The 22,011-nt window shown below is 34.4% G+C and overlaps 1 long non-coding RNA gene across 4 annotated transcripts; it reads right to left on the bottom strand.

The window, feature by feature from the left end:
* Positions 1-1,427: 1,427 nt before the first annotated feature.
* Positions 1,428-21,596, bottom strand: LOC129922797 (uncharacterized). 4 transcript variants are annotated; one of them, XR_008774684.1, is made up of 12 exons: positions 21,282-21,596; positions 11,822-11,963; positions 11,472-11,544; positions 11,253-11,361; positions 10,425-10,517; positions 10,077-10,190; positions 7,628-7,782; positions 6,586-6,772; positions 5,827-5,959; positions 4,466-4,532; positions 4,131-4,264; positions 1,428-2,607 (listed from the first exon to the last, which is right to left on the bottom strand). It is a non-coding gene; the product is annotated as an uncharacterized LOC129922797 (long non-coding RNA). The 4 variants fall into 4 exon arrangements; XR_008774683.1 differs by having other exon boundaries at positions 21,407-21,596; XR_008774685.1 differs by lacking the exon at positions 21,282-21,596 and adding an exon at positions 20,853-21,160.
* Between the last annotated feature and the right edge of the window lie 415 nt (positions 21,597-22,011).

Here is a 22,011-nt window from a genome sequence, read left to right as displayed (position 1 = left end):
GTAATCACCAGGCACCATTGCATTGTCACCTTTCTTCCTGCTGCTGTTGTGTATGGCATCTGCAATCCGAGACCCTTCCTTTATGCTCGTCTCTCCATGTGGATCTATCCAGTGCCACCTTTTCCCAGCTCAATGCAGTTGAGTCCAATAATCTCCATGTCCACATTGTTTCAACAAGAACCTGTGTGCATCACACATTGTAAAGGTCAAAATTGAAAAAAAAATATTTTTAAGCTCTCTGTGCCAAAAATGCTCCTAATATTCAATGATGAGCTCTGACCAGGATAACAATCACAGATTGTGTCCTGATGGCACTACATCTGGGTATCACTTCAAAATATCATGGCACTAAAGCAGCCATAACAAAAAGCACAACCAGACCATTACATAGGAAAGCAAAGTTACCAGTATTTCCTATCATTAAAATTGCTAAAAATGGTAACTCCAAATGCCAATGAATCATTTCATTTCCTCATTTAGCAGAGATGTTGCTCATATTTTAAGTAGATAAATGAAGCCATTTTCTGATGTGTAAAAATATTGATTAATGTAAGTACTAGATCCACTGGTATCTAATAAAAATTTTCAGTCCAATTTTATTTTATTACCTTTTTGGTCATATGTCCCGTGAAACAAATGTTGGAAATTAAAATGGCCTGCAGGTTGAATTAAGTTGAGCATCACTTTTCTAGACTAACATCAATACATCTGCTATTAGAAATATTAACAATTGTTTTTATGTAGTGTAATTTCATGCTTTCTGAAGGTTATGATCCTATCACTTGTCTGAACCAGTTAGATAGGGGGTATGTTATGAATGTTACCATGGTTGCTTTTAAAATGCTTTTAATTTAAAATAAAAATGTATCAAGTACAATTTCTTTCCCTAGTTTGATACAAAACAAAATATTTAATTTCCAAAAGTTTACAAAATTGATTCTTGTTTTCAGGTAGGCTACAATAAATAATTGTGCAAAGTTTCAACTTGATCCAAGATAGGGTGTGCAACAAATAAGTGCAAACTTTTTCTCACAGTGAGTTGATATAAGCTTTAACAAAAATAAACCTATTTATGAAGTCAGATGTTTTATTTTATCTTGAGATGTCGGTAATGATTAATCATTTTGTAATTGATAGAATTATCTTTAAAAATGGTGTTAACCTAAGTGGCTTGTAATTGTTTATTAAAAGTAACCAATGGTTCCAATGTAGCTATTTGTAACTTTAAAGAGAAGCCTTTAAGAAAAATAAGAACCATAAATTTTTTGACAATCTTATTTGTTGTGTGTGTCTTGGAAACTATTTTGTGTAATTGCTTTGCTTTATTATGGATGTAAAAATTAATATTGTTACGATTCTCTCTCCTAATCAGGCCTTCTGTAAACACTGCTAAACACAACACAACAAGAACTTGACTACAAGAGCTCCACAATAATCTGGTACTTTAATAATGGTCAAATCAAACAGCCAATATGACACAATTGGCAACACAATCAACTGCTACAATGTTAGACTGTATATCATTGTACTAAACTCATAACTCTACTGTCTCTTCCTGGACTCGTACGTTTCACTGGAGGACTGCACCAGGACCGACTTCATGGCTGACTAACAGTGCCGGTCTCAACGCTCTCTGGTCTTGAACTGTCGCTTTCTTACACACTGTGTCTCTCGTCCACGCAGGCTTTCGATCACATGACCATAACATTGGTCATATTTGCGTGTCATCGTAGTACTGTCCCTTGTCCATTGCCTGAGTTCACTTGTGTCAAGTGAACCTACAGTTAACCCTTTCGCGCCGCCAATAGGGTTACAACATGATATAGTATTCAATTAAGCTTAAAAATGTGACAATGTGAACTAATACAGTGATGGTCAATACTGTTGTTGTGTATTAAATAATAGTTTAATTGCTTTTAGTTAGTTACAATGCTATTAATATTATAAGGCATTTTTTTTTTTTATTTTTGTTTTTAATATTTAATGGTAGGCCTTTATTTGCTACAGTGTAGCAAATATACTGCATACTTAAAGTATTCCTACTAGTAAATTATGTAATTAGTTGAATGCTATTAAAGAGCTTCCATATAAAATATGTCTTAACATAATTCTTTAGTTTTTATTTCATAATACTATTACTACTATTAATAATAACACCTTTATTATCCATGCAGAAAATGCCTTTACTTTAACTCTGTGAAAAATATTTACATGAACAATCCCATTAAAAAAAACAAATTATCTACATTGGATTCTAAAAAAATAAATTATACTCGCTATAGCTCTAAAAATATTTCACTTAGTTTTTTTTTTTACACTGACCAATTAAGGTGTAAAATAATATACAATACAGTACTAAAAAAGACATTGTTATCTTGGCGTAAATAGGGCTGCTTCATTGAAGGATGTCTTTACTGCTAACTGTTGATCATTGTGCAGGCCATATGACACCCTGCTTATTAACTAAAGTGTGCTCCCAGATTCTGCAGGCTTTTCAGGACTTTGCTTATTTATCGTGCAATAGTAGATCATTAGCGGAACTAAGAACACTGATCTGGAAGCAGTCAGAAACTTGTTCTATATCAGCAGCATGTACATTCCTTTGATCTAAAAAAAAAAAAAAAAAAGGTGATAGGGTTAGGATAAATTGCATTGCAAATAAAAATTACATTTTAAAATGCAAAATATAAAAAGTATAATGCAGAAGTAAAATAAATATAAATGATGGTATCCATATCTTGAGTCCACTTCTCCATTAATGTTTTGTCAGCTACCCTTATGAAACTTTAAACTGCATCCTCTTTGAATGCCATCTACAAGACAAAGATGATAGTGCCTAACATTTGGTTTGGCAGTTTTTTGGATAGCAGTCAATCTTGGTACTGATGCCAAGGTGGCTGGCTGATGACATTTCTCATCATAAACTATTAGCTGGTTCAACATTGTTTTTTTTAAATACATTGACAAAGTTTAGTTTGTCTTTCCATTTTTCTCTTTTCTAGAAGTCAGCATATTTTTATATTTCTATAAGTATGAGGGAAGAGGCTTCTGCCAATGACACATCTTTTTGGAGACAGCTTGCTACCCAATGTGCCAGAGGGGGAGGATCTAAGTCTAAAAGTATGTCCCTTGTGTCGGTGGGCTGAAATCAATCACAACTGAAATTTAATGTCTAGCTTTGTTTTAAAAACAAATTATTTCATATAAAACTTTTGAGGAGTACACATATTGGGGCCAAGAATATGGACTGATTTGGAAGGGTGGCTAACTTGGAGCAGTCTTTATATACACAGGAGCACCTGGCTGATGATATTGATGATAAAATAAGTTAGTTTGGGATTATCTGTGATAACAATCAGCCAACTTTTTGAGAAGAATACTGAAATTATTACGGTATAAACCTTATTCATTGAGCCAAAATATCAAACTACAGCCTATGGGAAACAAAAAGGTAAACAGAGATAGAACAAGAAATCAAATGAGGCACATGGGGATGCATTGGGCACACAATGTGAAGAACAAGCAGACAACATTGCAAGACTGGACTGGAACCCAGAGAGGAAGAGAAAGTCTGGTAGACCCATGCAAACTGTCACTGATGAATGTGTGTATGTATGTATAATCTATTTTTACAATCTGCGTGAATGACCGTAAGTGTGTTGGTTGTTAGACAGAGACCAGCATGTGTGATATGCAGTAAAGCTGATTAAAGTTTATGTGTTTGATCTAGTGCTTTCATTGTTTTATTTCATTAACTAGAACTGAACCAGGGACACCTAGACGTATCGAGAACTAAGATAGATTCTATAGAGTTATTATTATAAATATAATAAGGAATCTGTGACACAAACATAGATCAAACCTGCAGACCAAGAAGGAAAGTTGGCAGGATGGAAATGGATGGGGAATAGCCCAGAACAGAGTCAGAATGTAAAGCACTGATGCGGCTCTATCTAATTTCTTATGTTGCCTATTTTTTTTTATTATGCATTCATTCCAAGATAGAAAGTTCTATTTAAAATAGCTATACCATAACCGTAGGCCACAGAAACAGATGACTTTATATCATTTGCCCTTTGGACCACAAGGTCTGAAAGGGAAACTATATCATAATGCTTTAAAAAATCTACTTGCTATGAAGAAGAATAAAAACAGGCCATCTTTGCTGCAGTTCTTTGTTTTCTATCTGTTCCTAAAATATAGTTTCATTAAACTGTGTGCAGCTCCTAATTCTTGATCACCAGGAAATTCTCTGCATCATTATCTGAAAAACATTTACAATTAATGACCTAGACAAAGAAGATTAGTGTAGACACTGGAACTGAAAGCTATTTTTTTATATAGTTTAATCAAATTAGCACTTAAAAAGAAAGTTTTAGTAAAAAAAAAATAATTAGAAAGTTAACTTAATTTCCTGAATTAACCTGTAAGTTTTAGCTAACCTATTATGTATTATCATATTCACCTATCCCTTAGTTGTTTGACCATTGGGGCACCACACAAGATCTGTTGGCCATATTTTCCATTCCTGTCTGTAATATTATCCAAAAGAAAAAAAATTTGATGTAGACTTTAAGTTTTGCCTGTAACTCATAGGAGATTATTTCATTAGTCTATAAGCTGATCTAATTTAGAGAACTTGGTCTGCATCTTGATCAGAACAATTGTTAATGAGATAATGAAGGGATTCAGCTGACAAATAAAAGATAATGTGTTTAAAGTCTTAGTGATAGGGGAATTCATGCTAAACTAGTTTGGACACAACTGAATATATTAAGCTCTAGAAATCTTATAAGAAGAGAAATATACCATATATATATATAGAAGTATATATAATTACAAAAATATGTGGACAATGTGTGACATGCCAGATCTACAGACTAGCTGGATTTCACTAAAGCTGCACCATGTAACAATATATATAGAATCTTAAATTCTACCAAGTCTTTGTTTTACTGACAACCAGTCGACAAATGCAGTTAACAATAATTAAACCTGTAGCTTGTCTTTATTAAATTCAAAAGAGCATTTTGGCCCACTTCAAATACCTAGGAGCTATTGTCTCAGATGAGGGAACGAAACCTAAACTACTGACAGTCCACAGCAGCCCTTTCAAAACTTAAAATAATATGGAAAGACAAAGGCTTAGCCCTCGGCACCAAAATCAGACTGATGCGCTCTCTGGTCATGGCCACATTTTTATATGCTTGTGAGTCTTGGACGCTGACTGCAGAGCTAGAGAGGAGGATCCTAGCAATGGAATTGAGATGCTACAGAAGAATCCTAGGTATTACAACAGAAGAATCCTAGGTATTACATTCAGAGACCGCATCACAAACCAAGAGATTAAAGACAGGGTTACTGCAGTGATTGGACCCCATGATGACCTGCTAACTATCGTAAGAAAATGCAAGCTTAAAATCTATGGCCATATTACAAGATCTTCAGGGCTCACAAAGAACTTCCTTCAGGGAACAGTACCAGGAAAAAGAAGAAGAGGCAGACAGAGAAAGTGATGGGAGGATAACATAAAAGAATGAACAGGCCTGCCATTGAAAGAGGTTCTAAGGCAAAAGACAGAGCGGAATGGAGAAAAATGGTCGACGAGTCTTGCATGGTGTCCCAATGGTCCAATAGACTAAGGGATAGGTAAAGTAATGCATAGAGCACTTTGACACATAAGAAATGTAAAGTCTAATTATTTATGTAGTTTTGTTTACCCAGAAAGTGGTTCAAAGAAGCATCAATGTTTTGGATAACTAAAGAAGTCTTTAATAAAAATAACTTGCTATTGACATGGTAGTTATCAGATGTCAAAGGTTTCACCTGCTGTTCAGTGCTTGTATTGATTTGATCTTCCAGAATGATTCTTTAATGACTCCTTGATTCCACCGAGGACTAGTACTGTAACTCTAGTGTTGAAAACTGTCCTCACGTGACCTTCACTCTTTGGTTCAAACTATAACATTATAAATAAACTTACATCAGATTAGTACATTTTCCTTAAATGAACTTTTATTTATACTTACATACTACTTCTTCTTTCTAGCCAGCTTTTTGCTGCTGAGCTCAGAGCTCTTTTGCAGACTGTGCCAAGGAAAAATAGTGCTTTGTTGTCTTCAGTTGTTCAGCACTGCCATACAGGGTGTTGGTTTGAAATGGTAGTAGGGTCTGCCTAAGGTGGATTAGGAAGGGGCATTCAAAGAGGATGTGTTTTACAGTTTCATAAGGGTGGGTGCAGTGGCTACAAAGAGGTAGGGGAGTGGGATTTATTTAACAGAGGTGTTTGTCCTGTTCTTAGTTGGAAGGTTGTAGATTGCTCTTTGCAGGGGAGGAAGTTAATATTGTTCAGTTAGTTTGGAATGGTCATTTCTTTGTACATGGCTCTGCCTGTGTTTCCTGATGCCCATTGGCAGAACCACTCCTCTTTGTGACTGTTGACTAACATTGATCTTAGGGTGAGAGTTAACTGGTTGTTCCATAGTGATCCTGCCATACTTACTTTAAAAAGCTTAATGGAGTTTTATTAAAATCATTTATTGAAATATCTCTTAAATTGTACATAAAAAAAAAGAAGCCACTTACTAGTTGTCATGTTACTGCTTAGATTAATAGTTTGAATAGAGATTGTTGGATTTTGATAAGAATTATTGTTTTAGAGATTCCTTTTATCTCCATCGCTAATCTTAACTTTGTTCTCTATTGAATAGGGAGCAAAACAAACTATGGACTCTCTTCCACTCTATTTTCTCATTTTAATGGCATCATGTCCCTGGGGAAATTTAAAAAAAAAAAATTAATTTCAGCTCAATCTCAATGATCAAGGTCAATATATGAAAAAAAATCCCCCTGGTCCTAATCCAATGATTCCCATGTTCATTTCATCAAAATCTATCAAATACTTTCAAGTCTTTGAAGTAGTAGTAAAAATTCTACTTGGTCATTGGAGATAATTACAAGATTCCCATTGTTATTTCTGTGCTGTCAGATTATTACCATTGTCAAAAGTATTCATTATATTCATCTAGATTATAATAAAATGATGACATGCAAAATGTTTTCAGAGTTGAAGATAATTACTTCCTAGTCCAAACCTCCTGCAGGAGGATGGGGAATGGGAGCGGGCAGGGTTTGAACCCAGGATCATCGATAAATCTGAATGACAGTCCAGCGTGCAAACCACACGACTAGGCAGACCATCCTGGTGTTTTAAGGTGTCATAAATAATACTGCTAGTGATAATTAGTTGCTAATACAAAATAATATTTTCCTTAGCAGCATTTTCAAAATATTCAAAAAACCTTTGGATGCTATTTGTTGATGCAATTTTGATATGTGACTCCAAAAAGCTAACCCAATCTTAAATGTATTCTTAAGTTATACTAAGTTATATGTAGAGGGCTGCCTGGTTGTGTGGTATGTGCTCTGGGCTGTCATCATGATAATTACAAGTTTGAACTCTACCCGCTGCCATCCTCCAAGTCCTGTGGGAGGTTTGGACTTGAATGTAATAATCTTCACTTCTAAAGGAACTTTCAAAACAAAACAAGGGAGTCACAAATTAATGTTAATTAATGCTAAAAAAATGAATGAATTAAAAATAAGAAAAATAAATAAATTTTATTACAAAAATGTTTAGTCTCCCTGTAAACATATCATGGAGAATTGAGTGACAAGAATTGAATGCTAACTTTGAACACACTCCATTTGACTTTTGTTCCCCATTGAAGTCTCTGTGTGGTTTCCTCCATCCCAAAATTGTCTTCATGTAGTTCATGTCTCCTGTTGAAAAACCATTTCTTCAGTTTGTAAAATAACATATACACAATTCCTATGATTTCATCATTGTAAAACTAACCTACACTCCATAATATTATGTAATGTCTATATCTCTAGATAGGTTGGCATGTGAGTTTATGTTAGAAAGATGATCATCATGATCATGTTAGTTGGCAGTTAGGAATTGTCAGAAAACTCTTCACTTGAAAAACTAATCTCTATTAGAGGTCATAGTTCAGAGTACAAAAAGGGACAGGGCTAAGACTTTGATAATTGTCATAAGCAAACAGTTAAAGTATACTATCCACTTCAATGAGGCCATGAGATGGTTTACATTTATATTTCTGAAATTTAAAAAAATGTATGCTGTTCATGATTTTTAACATTTTTATTATAGTATAAATAAACTAAACAAAGCTTGTAAAGTGGGCTTAAACTATAAATCTAGGTAGAACCCAGGTCATTTATGTAAATTAGAAACACAGGTTGACCTTGAACTGTTCTTTAAGGTACACATGAGTTAGCTTGGTAATGATTTGGACTCATTATTATTATAGTTAATTCTACAACTATTTTCAAAATCCTGGATCCATTGGTGTAATGGACAGGTAAAGTCAATTGTTTAATTTTGTAAGCAAACTATGGTGGTGAACTTTGTCAAAATGCCTTAGAGAAGTCAAAATAAAATGATGTTTGCTCACTATTATCTAAGTCTTTGAAAAGTCATCAATTAGACCTATTAAGAGTTACACATGACCTAGATTTCCTAAAACCATGTTGTCATAGAGTAAGGACATTATGTTAATCTAAGTAATTATGATGTTCATACACATTATGTGTTCTAGTATTTTACATGTGATGCTGATGAGTGATACTGGTCTGCAGTTTATCTACTTTGCTACTCTACCCTGATAATTTGATGCCCGAAAAAGCATTTTGAACACTGGTGCTAGTTCTTTGAGTAATCTAGCTTGAATACCATCAAATCCAAGTGGTTATTTGTTAGCTAATAGTTTTGGATCACTTTTCTTGTGTGTGTGTGTGTGTATCCTACTACAATCAAAGAGAGTAAAGTAACATTTTAAGATGATTATAAAATTTCAGCCACTTCCAAATACCATTTTTCACATATATTTCATATGAAGAAGATGGTGGAGCTCTAATGCTCATCTTCTGGAATTGCTGAATGAAGAAAGACTAAAAGACTTTATTTTCAAGCCTAAATTATGACATATCAAATGATGGGAAAAAAAAAAAACTAAGACATACTCAGAGACGAAAAAATATTAATTAGTTGTAGGGAAATTTTCCCTCAGGATTCATTTACTAAATAGTATAGTGATGGCTGAATGTAATAAAAAAAATATGAATAAATTTAAAATATTTTTAGAAATCTTTGTAAATTATGATCACAGTCTCGGTTGACATTGCCTGTTATATGTTCACCTCGGGTTAAGAGGGTAAAAAGACACATGAAATTCCTGATGTAGAAACAGGAAGTAAGGACTAAATTGACTTTTAGTTCAGTCAGTAGTATCTTTTGGTCCAGTCTGCACGGTAGTGACTTAGAGAGTCGAGTAGTAACTTTGAGTTAAGTAGTATCTTTGGGCAGTCGAAGCCAGTGGTCACTTGAGACAGTATATATATTTCTAGTAGATAATGTTCTGTAGTATTGAAGTATTTGCTACCCGAAGTGATGTGGACTTTACTTGTAGTCTATTCTGAAAACTTAACATGTTGAATATACATGATACTGCTGTTATGCGGATGTGATAATGTCTTGTATTGGATTATGTAACTGCCAAGGAGTGCAGTATAATTATTGTCATCAAATAAACTTTATATTTTGCCTGCCAAAGTGGATTTAAGTCAGTCTGTAATATCTATGTTTGTCATGTGTGACTCCAGGAAGCACAAACCCAGCATTCCATGACATTTGCATTAATAGTAACCAGTCTTACGTGTAATATTATAATACTACGTCAACACACACTTAATGCTGACATATGCATGGTTCTTAATTTGAAATAGATTTATGCATGAGTGCAAACTCTCAACCATAGTTAATGGCTTGTATATCATTTTTTTAAATGACTTTGCTATTTAATCCTCATTATTGTAAATTATTGCATTTAATATTCTTTTAAGTTTACTGTTTAGAGCTATCCTGATATTGTGTGAACTCATCTTTCAGGGGGCCCAGGCCTAACCCCAAGAGGTCTTTTAATATGTAAAAACACAACCCTAACACTAAGCATATCCTTGCAATGTTTGTTTAGGTCTTTATCACAACTCACCCTAGCCCTAGAGTGTTCATGGTAGTGAGATCTTCTTCTACAGAAATGGATCTTTATTGTTGTCTGACATCATAGATATTATTCCTTTATTGACTGGATGTGATGGAACAGACCCTGAGTAATACAATGAAGAATGATTAGGACTTACTTCTGGTTTCTGAACAGTGATTATCAATAAATTTTTAACACTTTCATATATTTTTTTCATTCAAGTAAGGTTAACCCAATTAAGAAAGCCTAATGAACTTTTTTTTTTTTGTAACAAAGTTCTAGAATAACTGCATAACTTCACCTCTGGCACTGCCTTAATGATTTTAACTTCTTTACAGAGAGCAACAAGGTATTTACCTTGGAGTTTTTGTCTCAGATGAAGAAACCAAAACCGGAACTACTGGCCAGAATTGCCTAGACAACAGCAGCACTTGCAAAACTCAAAACAATCTGGACAGACAAAGGCATAGCCCTTGACACTAAAATCAGACTGATGTTGTTACGGCCACATTCCTTATATGAATGCGAATATTGGATGCTGACTTCAGATCTAGAGAAAGGGATCCTAGCAATGGAGCTAAGATGCTACAGAAAGATCTTCAGTATCACCTAACTTATCTTATCTTATATGATGACCTGCTAACCACTGTCAAAAAAAAGTAAACTCAAACTCTATGGCCAGGTCTTCCAGGCCCGCTAAGACTTTCCTTCAGGAAAAAAATACCAGAAAAAGAAGAAAACGGAAGACAGAGGAAGCGATGGGAAGACATCAAAGAATGGACAGGCATGTCATGGAATGAAATTCTATCCAAAGCAAAGGACAGAGAGGAATGGAGAAAGACATTTGACAGATCTTGTTAGGTGTCCCAATGGTTGAACAGACTAAGGGGTAGGTGAAGGTGATGAAGAGAACACACAACTCAATACTTTGAGCATCAAGCCATTGATCTCTTCAAATTGTCTCAAAAATTGAAATGATGCTTTTTTGTAATATAATCACTGATTCACACACATTTACTCACATAACTAAGTAGCTTTTGTTTACCCATCTTACTATCATTATTGTTTTAAAAAGATACAAATTATTTTGTTTTCTATACATACATTCCTATTTCTTAGGCAAACTTTTGCATTTATAAAACAATTATTTTTTAGATAGACATAATAAAAGACAGACAAACATACCCATACATGTTTAGCCAGCAGAAAAACATCTTTCTCTATAATTCTAGTCTGGCTGCAAGTCATTCATACATTGAGTATAGTTGATAGATAACTTTAGTGTCTTGTAAATCTGTGCATAGCAAACAAACAAAAAATATTTGTAGAATCATAGTAGTTACACATAAACTCGATTTTTTAACTGAGTAAAGTAGGATTTAATTTGTAGAATTCAAAGTATACCATCTTGATCCTTTCTCTTTCTCCTCAAACTTCATTTTGTGTACATATCTGAGGGCATGTGATGCATGATTACCTGATTAGGGAATAAATTCAAAAGATAACATTGCAATGTCTGTGAAGATTTACCATTTCTAAATACAACAGCAAACATTCATCTTAAAAAATATTATGGTGTTAATTTCTATAAACAATATTTAGACAAAATACAAAAAATATTCAAATAAAGTTAAGTTTCTATGTAGTGAGTGGATGCTTTACCCACTAAATGTTTATTTGACATAGTCTCCATGTTCAATTAAAATTTTATTTACCAACAGTGCTATTTTAGTAACAGTAATAAACAAACTTACCAATTGATAAGAAATACATTCCTGAGACCTCGAAATAGTCTCACCACAGCTATAGGTGTTGGAATGATATCAAAAGGTATTGCTCTATGAAAGAAATCCAAAGCTTGCCTCTGGCAAACTTCCACACACAGTCTTCACTTTTCTGAAAAACGTACAACTTAGTAAATAGATGGCAACATAATGGAGAAAATGCAACAATCAATAATCTGTTTATTAACTTAAAACTTTAAAAGGGGCATCAGTATTGGAGCTGACCTGCTAACTATAGTAAAAAAACATAAGCTAAAAATCTATGGCCACCTTACAAGGTCTTAGGGGCCCGCAAGGACTATGTGGTCAAGACATTTTCAAAATAGTTATAAGGCGAAAAAAATATGAATTGATCAAAATCAATCTTAACGAGAATAAAATAGAACCACTCATTGGTCGGCATTCTATTTTTATGTCAGTGTAACTCTTATTCTTTGATAATTTTTGTTTAGATGCAAGAGCGTTCAATGACAACTTGAATTATAGACCTGAATGGGTTCCACTTTAGATTTTTCAGAATGTGGTGACTGATAGTGACATGCAGATGGTGGTGACTGATAGTACCATTAATGCAGATGGTGGTGACTGACAACTCCATTCAAACAGATGGTGGTGACTAATAGCACCATTCATGCATATGGTGGTTACTGATAGTACCATTCATATAGATGGTGGTGACTGATAGTACCATTCAAACAGATGGTGGTGACTGATAGTATCATTCATACAGATAGTGGTGACTGATATTACCATTCATTCAAATGGTGGTGACTGATAGTACCTTTTAATCAGAATGTGGTGACTGATAGTGACATGCAGATGGTGGTGACTGATAGTACCATTCATTCAGAATGTGGTGACTGATAGTGACATGCAGATGGTGGTGACTGATAGTACCATTAATGCAGATGGTGGTGACTGACAACTCCATTCAAACAGATGGTGGTGACTTATAGCACCATTCATGCATATGGTGGTGACTGATAGTACCATTCATATAGTTCTATTCATGGACATGGTGGTGACTGATATTACCATTCATTCAAATGGTGGTGACTGATAGTACCATTAATGCAGATGGTGGTGACTGACAACTCCATTCAAACAGATGGTGGTGACCTATAGCACCATTCATGCATATGGTGGTGACTGATAGTACCATTAATGCAGATGGTGGTGACTGACAACTCCATTCAAACAGATGGTGGTGACTTATAGCACCATTCATGCATATGGTGGTGACTGATAGTACCATTCATTGACAATGTGGTGACTGATAGTGACATGCAGATGGTGGTGACTAATAGTATCATAATGCAGATGGCGGTGACTGACAACTCCATTCAAACAGATGGTGGTGACTTATAGCACCATTCATGCATATGGTGGTGACTGACAGTACCATTCTTAGCAATTATACATTAAACACTGAACCACACAGATGGTGGTGACTGATAGTACCATTCATACAGATGTTGTTGACTGATAGTATCATTCATACAGATGGTGGTGACTTAAATCACCATTCATATAGATGGTGGTGACTAATAGTACCATTCACACAGATGGTGGTGACTGATAGTACCATTAATGCAGATGGTGGTGACTGACAACTCCATTCAAACAGATGGTGGTGACTTATAGCACCATTCATGCATATGGTGGTGACTGATAGTACCATTCATATAGTATTATTCATGCACATGGTGGTGACTGATATTACCATTCATTCAAATGGTGGTGACTGATAGTACCATTAATGCAGATGGTGGTGACTGACAACTCCATTCAAACAGATGGTGGTGACCTATAGCACCATTCATGCATATGGTGGTGACTGATAGTACCATTCATATAGATGGTGGTGACTGATAGTACCATTAATGCAGATGGTGGTGACTGACAACTCCATTCAAACAGATGGTGGTGACTGATAGTACCATTCATATAGATGGTGGTGACTGATAGTACCATTTATATAGATGGTGGTGACTGATAGTACCATTCAAACAGATGGTGGTGACTGATAGTACCATTCAAACAGATGGTGGTGACTGATAGTATCATTCATACAGATGGTGGTGACTGATATTACCATTCATTCAAATGGTGGTGACTGATAGTACCATTCATTCAGAATGTGGTGACTGATAGTGACATGCAGATGGTGGTGACTGATAGTACCATTAATGCAGATGGTGGTGACTGACAACTCCATTCAAACAGATGGTGGTGACTTATAGCACCATTCATGCATATGGTGGTGACTGATAGTACCATTCATATAGTATTATTCATGCAGATGGTGGTGACTGATATTAACATTCATTCAAATGGTGGTGACTGATAGTACCATTAATGCAGATGGTGGTGACTGACAACTCCATTCAAACAGATGGTGGTGACCTATAGCACCATTCATGCATATGGTGGTGACTGATAGTACCATTCATATAGATGGTGGTGACTGATAGTACCATTCAAACAGATGGTGGTGACTGATAGTATCATTCATACAGATGGTGGTGACTGATATTACCATTTATTCAAATGGTGGTGACTGATAGTACCAATCATTCAGAATGTGGTGACTGATAGTGACATGCAGATGGTGGTGACTGATAGTACCATTAATGCAGATGGTGGTGACTGACAACTCCATTCAAACAGATGGTGGTGACTTATAGCACCATTCATGCATATGGTGGTGACTGATAGTACCATTCATATAGTATTATTCATGGACATGGTGGTGACTGATATTACCATTCATTCAAATGGTGGTGACTGATAGTACCATTAATGCAGATGGTGGTGACTGACAACTCCATTCAAACAGATGGTGGTGACTTATAGCACCATTCATGCATATGGTGTTGACTGACAGTACCATTCTTAGCAATTATACATTAAACACTGAACCACACAGATGGTGGTGACTGATAGTACCATTCATACAGATGTTGTTGACTGATAGTATCATTCATACAGATGGTGGTGACTTAAATCACCATTCATATAGATGATGGTGACTAATAGTACCATTCACACAGATGGTGGTGACTGATAGTACCATTAATGCAGATGGTGGTGACTGACAACTCCATTCAAACAGATGGTGGTGACTTATAGCACCATTCATGCATATGGTGGTGACTGATAGTACCATTCATATAGTATTATTCATGCACATGGTGGTGACTGATATTACCATTCATTCAAATGGTGGTGACTGATAGTACCATTAATGCAGATGGTGGTGACTGACAACTCCATTCAAACAGATGGTGGTGACTTATAGCACCATTCATGCATATGGTGGTGACTGATAGTACCATTCATATAGTATTATTCATGCAGATGGTGGTGACTGATATTAACATTCATTCAAATGGTGGTGACTGATAGTACCATTAATGCAGATGGTGGTGACTGACAACTCCATTCAAACAGATGGTGGTGACCTATAGCACCATTCATGCATATGGTGGTGACTGATAGTACCATTCATATAGATGGTGGTGACTGATAGTACCATTCAAACAGATGGTGGTGACTGATAGTATCATTCATACAGATGGTGGTGACTGATATTACCATTCATTCAAATGGTGGTGACTGATAGTACCATTCATTCAGAATGTGGTGACTGATAGTGACATGCAGATGGTGGTGACTGATAGTACCATTAATGCAGATGGTGGTGACTGACAACTCCATTCAAACAGATGGTGGTGACTTATAGCACCATTCATGCATATGGTGGTGACTGATAGTACCATTCATATAGTTCTATTCATGGACATGGTGGTGACTGATATTACCATTCATTCAAATGGTGGTGACTGATAGTACCATTAATGCAGATGGTGGTGACTGACAACTCCATTCAAACAGATGGTGGTGACCTATAGCACCATTCATGCATATGGTGGTGACTGATAGTACCATTCATATAGATGGTGGTGACTGATAGTACCATTAATGCAGATGGTGGTGACTGACAACTCCATTCAAACAGATGGTGGTGACTTATAGCACCATTCATGCATATGGTGGTGACTGATAGTACCATTCATTGACAATGTGGTGACTGATAGTGACATGCAGATGGTGGTGACTAATAGTATCATAATGCAGATGGCGGTGACTGACAACTCCATTCAAACAGATGGTGGTGACTTATAGCACCATTCATGCATATGGTGGTGACTGACAGTACCATTCTTAGCAATTATACATTAAACACTGAACCACACAGATGGTGGTGACTGATAGTACCATTCATACAGATGTTGTTGACTGATAGTATCATTCATACAGATGGTGGTGACTTAAATCACCATTCATATAGATGGTGGTGACTAATAGTACCATTCACACAGATGGTGGTGACTAATAGTACCATTCACACAGATGGTGGTGACTTAAATCACCATTTATATAGATGGTGGTGACTAATAGTACCATTCACAAAGATGGTGGTGACTGAGCATGGAATGGGTTGCCTGAGCCAACCAAGAAAACCAATGACTTGTCAGAATTTAAGTCATTGGTTAACATGCATGACTAGATGCATGATGCATAGGATGTAATCATCATTTCTATATTTTATATTTGGATTCATTAATTCATGTATTGTCATTGACAAGGAATATATGTTTAAAATTTCAACTTGATCCGTGAAAAGGAAATGGGAGACAGACACAGACCAAGTGAGCTAAGCTTTTAAAAAAGTCCTAAATTCTGTTAAAAGAATCCAAAGAAGCTAACAAATGAACTGTCTTTATTTCATGTCTAACTCTAGTCTTTGTTTTTATGATGATGTTATTGTCACTATAAAAAACCTAATACGCAAAACAAAATGAATCTTAACATTTTTTTTACAGGCCTAATTCCATATTGTAAAGTAGCAAATCCTAATAATGTTAATAATGTATAGCCTAAAAGTACTTAGAGTTGTTCTAGTGTGCACACACGTTTTAATAATTGTAATTTTTTAGTTAATATAATGATATATTTATTCTAATTGTTCATCTTTCCTTTCAACTAACAAAGGAATTCCTAAAACACAAAGTTGTAAGATCTCATGTAGCATAAATTTCTTAAGATGAAATCAAAGTTTCAAGCCATAAGTTTTCTATAATGTTTATGGGCTAGCTGATCAAACCATTACAGGCTAGAAATATAGAATAGAAAATAGAAATATTTGCCAATGCTTTGCAACCACAGGAAAAAAAAATTATACAAGTTGAGGACAATAAATATTTTTTGACCTAAAGTTAGCTTTCTTGGGCTATTTTAAAAACTAATTTGAAGTATACAATTAAAAAATTACTTAATGTTTACTTCCTTTTTAGAGCTCTATGTCAAGCAAGCAACTTACAATTACTGGTTAATTGAAAACTTATGAATGGGTTAATTAGAACTAGCTGCAGTGTGTTAAGGTGCTTAGTTCTATTAACTTCTTAACGGTGAAGATCACACTTGATAAAGCAATTCCAGTATTATATTAATGATAGATTGTAGAATATTAACATTCTGAAATGAAGCTTCCCAATCAAACTGTATAAAGGCAGATTAAATAAATACAATCTATATCTAGTCATACACAAAATACATTGAAGTGACAGTAATAAAGTCTAAACTATACAAAAGATTAGATACAGAAAACAGCAAGGCTCTTAAAAATGGTACCTCAATTCCTGTATAATAGAACACAGTAAACCAAGTGTCCCTCTTATTTAATTATATAGGTTACATACGTTTATTCAAAAAATAGATAATTATGTCTTTCTAATTATGAATTTCATGTGTCAGTCTAGTCATGCATGTTAATCAGTGACTTAAACTCTGCTAAGTAATTGTTTTTCCCAGCTGATTCATGAAACGAACTACACGCTCATTTAAACTATACTATTCTTAACAATACTCTTCATATAGCTATTTCTACAAGAGAGGTCATTAGTACTATCAAAGCAAAGATGGACTGGCTTAATGGGCATTCTGGCAAATGTTCAAATGCCTGATGGGTAGACACTACAACTGGACCAGTGGACCACTGAATAGGCCCTTTGAATGATATTAAGGCCTGTTTAAGTTTTTAATATTTTTTGTAAAAGGTGTCCTTTTACCTTTTTAAAGATCTTTTTATAAAATGTACAGTGTATACTAGCCTTATACACATTTTTGATAATGATAGAATGGATTATATGATATAATATGTGGCCTAAATTCAAAATATTAGGTGCATATAAGGACTGTAGTGCATCTTACGGCAAGGTGCAGGGCATAGTAGGCCTATTATTTTCGGTATTGTACTGTACTACAGTTCAGTGACTGTACTGTTAATAAAGTACAATACATTTTAATCAAACATTTAGAAAAAAATCTAGTCTTGATAAAAAAAAAAGCAATTACTTTTGTGATTTAATAACTCATATCTTCGGTCTACGTCTACGTTATTATTTAAATTTAGACTATTTATTATACTAGATCTAGACAATCTTACTCAATCTAGTAACTAGTCTAGATCTAGATCTAATTCTAATCAAGTCTAATGTTTTGTTATTTCAATGAAATCAATGCAATGATGTAAAATCATAAAGAATCTACACACAAAAAGTACAATAATCAAGTTATATTTAATACTGGTACTTTTCATTTGTTGAACAAAAGAACGTCATTTAACCTCGTTCTTCTTTTGACATAGATTCTATCTAAAAAAGGAAAGAAAATACAATCATAACAATGTGAGCCACCATAGTCCATATTGATGCTTTTACCGTTGTCAACAATAATATTACGGTGTATAAGCAAAAAGTCCCCTGAGAAATGTTGAGAATGCTGTACAACTATAAACCTAGATCTAGAACAGGGGTTCTTAACCTGTGGTCGCGACCCTTTTGGACGTCAAATGACCATTTCACAGGGTTGCCTAAGACCATCAGAAAATTGGATGGGGGGGGGGGGGGGGGGGATTTATAATTTTTATCGCTAGTTTTTTTTGTTCTTATGTGTTGTAACATTTTTGTACCACAGTGGATATAGATTTATATTGCAAATTATAGAGATGGGACATTACTCAAATAGCATTATTACCAAATAAATTTAGAAACGATCGTCAAGTTTCAATTTTAAAAAAAAGTGGCGGTGACAAATATAATAATAAGGCTAGTCTTCGAGTCTGAATTTTAAGATTAGTGAGGAATGCAGTATTTCCCATGGCTGCGCAGTCCCAGCTGTGACCTACATATAACAAAGACATACCCTATATATTGCAAGACGATACAGAGGGTACTTTTAGTGAATGTAACATCCTTGTTTGATAGTAGTTTGTTATTTTTATTTGTTCTTCTTTGTGTTTCTTTTTTTTTATAATTGTCATTCAAAAATCGATGTTACAGACCACATCTTTGTTGTTGCAAAATATATTTTTCAAGAAATAAATTTACTGTCTATCAATGCATCGAAACACCATTGTGGGATCAAACATTTCTTTGGTGAAGATATAATCACGTAGTGAAGAAAATTCAATTAATAAATACGCCATCGTATTATAGTCAATGGAAAAAAGTTCATTATGTAACAACTCATGAACACGGACTTGTAACAAAAGAAGGTTAATAAAATAAAAGAGAATGACGATTTTTTAATATTTTTTTTTTGCGGTATAGTTTTAGCAGAAACCCGATGCAACATTTGTAATGAAGTTCTCTCTGCCATATGTATTGAGGTCGAACAAACATCCGAACTTTGCCAATTATGACATACAGTGGTTTAGTTTAGATGGTTTAGACTCATATGGCAAGTACCATAATTGAAACATATCAGCCTATGAATCTTCTTGTTTGGTAGCTGTCAGAATCGCCAGAGTTCTGAAACCTCACACCACTACCAAGCAGTTATTGTCAGTGGCTAAAGATATGATTGGAGCCAAATTTATTAATAAATTTAGTGTAATTTGCATAAATAATGACACTATTTACAGGAGATTAGTTGACATGTCTTCTGATATTAAGGAAATGATATCTGCTTCTTTTACAATATTTAGCATCCAGCTTGATGAATCCACAGGCGTTGTAAATTGTTCACAATTACTAGTTCCGGTAAGATATACCAGTATACACAAAGGAGATTTTCAAAGATTAGTTTCAATGCAAAACTCTATAAACGACCTCTACAGCACCTGATGTAATTGACAAAGTTGGTTAAATTTGAAAAAGCAAAAGACTTCTAGGAAAAATAATTGTGGCATCTGAACAGATGGTGCTCTAAGTATGCTTGGATGTCGGTCTAGAGGTTCTATCTTTGGTATAGAATGAGTCCTCATAAGAATTCATCCTAATTCACTGTATGATTTATCGACATATATTAGCAACGTCAATAGCAATGCATCTAGCAATGCATCTAAATATTTCTCTTCAATGTCAATTACAAAATTCTGGATCAACTGTTTGCAGTCATATCTTCACAACATAAATAACATATATACACACACACATATATATATATCTTTAAATACAAACTATAAATTCTAAGCTTTTACTTTAATTACTATAATCTACATGTATGTTTGAACATTTCATTTTTTTATATATAATATTCACATAGATAGGCCTACCTACTACTACTATAGTCTATATTACTATATTAGTATAAATCAAACTTTGTAGCACCTATGTTAAAAGTTAACTCTATTTTAAATAAAAGATCTAATAGATCTATAAATATTTATTGGCTGACAGAGTAGTCAGTAGATCTTATCAAATATAGAGCTAATTAACTGGATCTTCTAACTCTTTCAGTACTTAGACTGATTTTTATACTAGAACTAGATAATCAAGAATGTCTAGTCTAGATCTAATCAAGATGTCATTTTAATTCTATAATAGTAAAAGAGTAGATCCTTCAATTTACACCTATCTATATCTAGGTCTAATAAACAAACTAGATCTAGAATCTAGTAAGTATTAAGTATTAGAGATCTAGACATACTCACAATAGTCTCTGAGTCTAAGTCTAGACTTTAACTTGTCTAGGAAGAGAGTGCCACTAGAGTACTGCTAGAGCTACTAGTTAACTAGATATTATATTTTCTCTAGATTTAGTTAGGTCTAGCGGCAGTCTAGCCTAAACCTAAATCCAAATTACTTTAGATTTAGTTCTAGATCTAGATCTTGAAATTTGATCTAGGTCTAGACACTAATTTAGTAATGATAGAAGACTAGCCCTAGCTAGAATCATCTACTTGATCTAGAGTCTTGCATTTTTAAAATACGTTTTTTATAATTAGTCTAGATCTAAAATCTAGATTTAATTAGAGCTAGTCTAGACTTTAAAAGTAGAATATTGAATATTATTTATTTTTTTTAGATCTATATCTGATAATAGATTATAATAATATTTATCATTATAATAGATAATCTACTTTTGATCTACGCTGTAGAAATAGATCTAGAATCTAGATCTCTAGACTTGATTTAGCCTCTAGGTTTGGTTTCCTGGTTTCAATTTTTATGCCGGCAGATCAAACTTATTATAATTAGATCTTACTAAATTAGGCGTCTCAGGCCGGGGCCTTACTGATTTGTTTCTAAATTTTGTTTACGTTTTTGATAAAAAGCGAAAAATCGGAAAAAAGCGCATGCGCCGTAACTTAAGAATTGTAACTTCCTGTCTTTCTTTGAATTCGACTTATTAAGTTTTAGTTTGAAAGATCAAAACGTGAATGTGAAAAAAAAAAAAAAAGTCCTATACCGAGCCGGCAATCAGTCGTACTGGCATTTGCCGGCAAGTTGTTTTTTTTTACTTCGATTTTGCCGGCATGCCGGATAGCTGGCGATCTTGCATCCATGACAATTTTTTTTGTTATGGTTGGGGGTCGCCTCCTAGTGAAAAGTTGTGTTAGGGGGTCGCGGAGCTAAAGAGGTTAAGAACCGCTGATCTAGAGTGAGAATATAGACTATATCTACTTCTGATAACTTAAACTCACTAAACCTGTAGCATAAAAATAAATGACAAACCTAGATCTAGTCAATTAATTGTTTCTTCTACAATAATAAGGCTTCTCTTCGAGTCCGAAGATTAACGAGGAATTCATATTTCCCGTGGCTATAATACGCATTTATTGTCAGCATAATCTAGACTACTATCTGACT

Source organism: Biomphalaria glabrata, chromosome 14, assembly GCF_947242115.1.
Source record: "Biomphalaria glabrata chromosome 14, xgBioGlab47.1, whole genome shotgun sequence".
NCBI classification, from domain to species: domain Eukaryota; kingdom Metazoa; phylum Mollusca; class Gastropoda; family Planorbidae; genus Biomphalaria; species Biomphalaria glabrata.
Note: the sequence above shows the minus strand (reverse complement) of the source record. Positions and strands in the feature narration are given on the sequence as shown.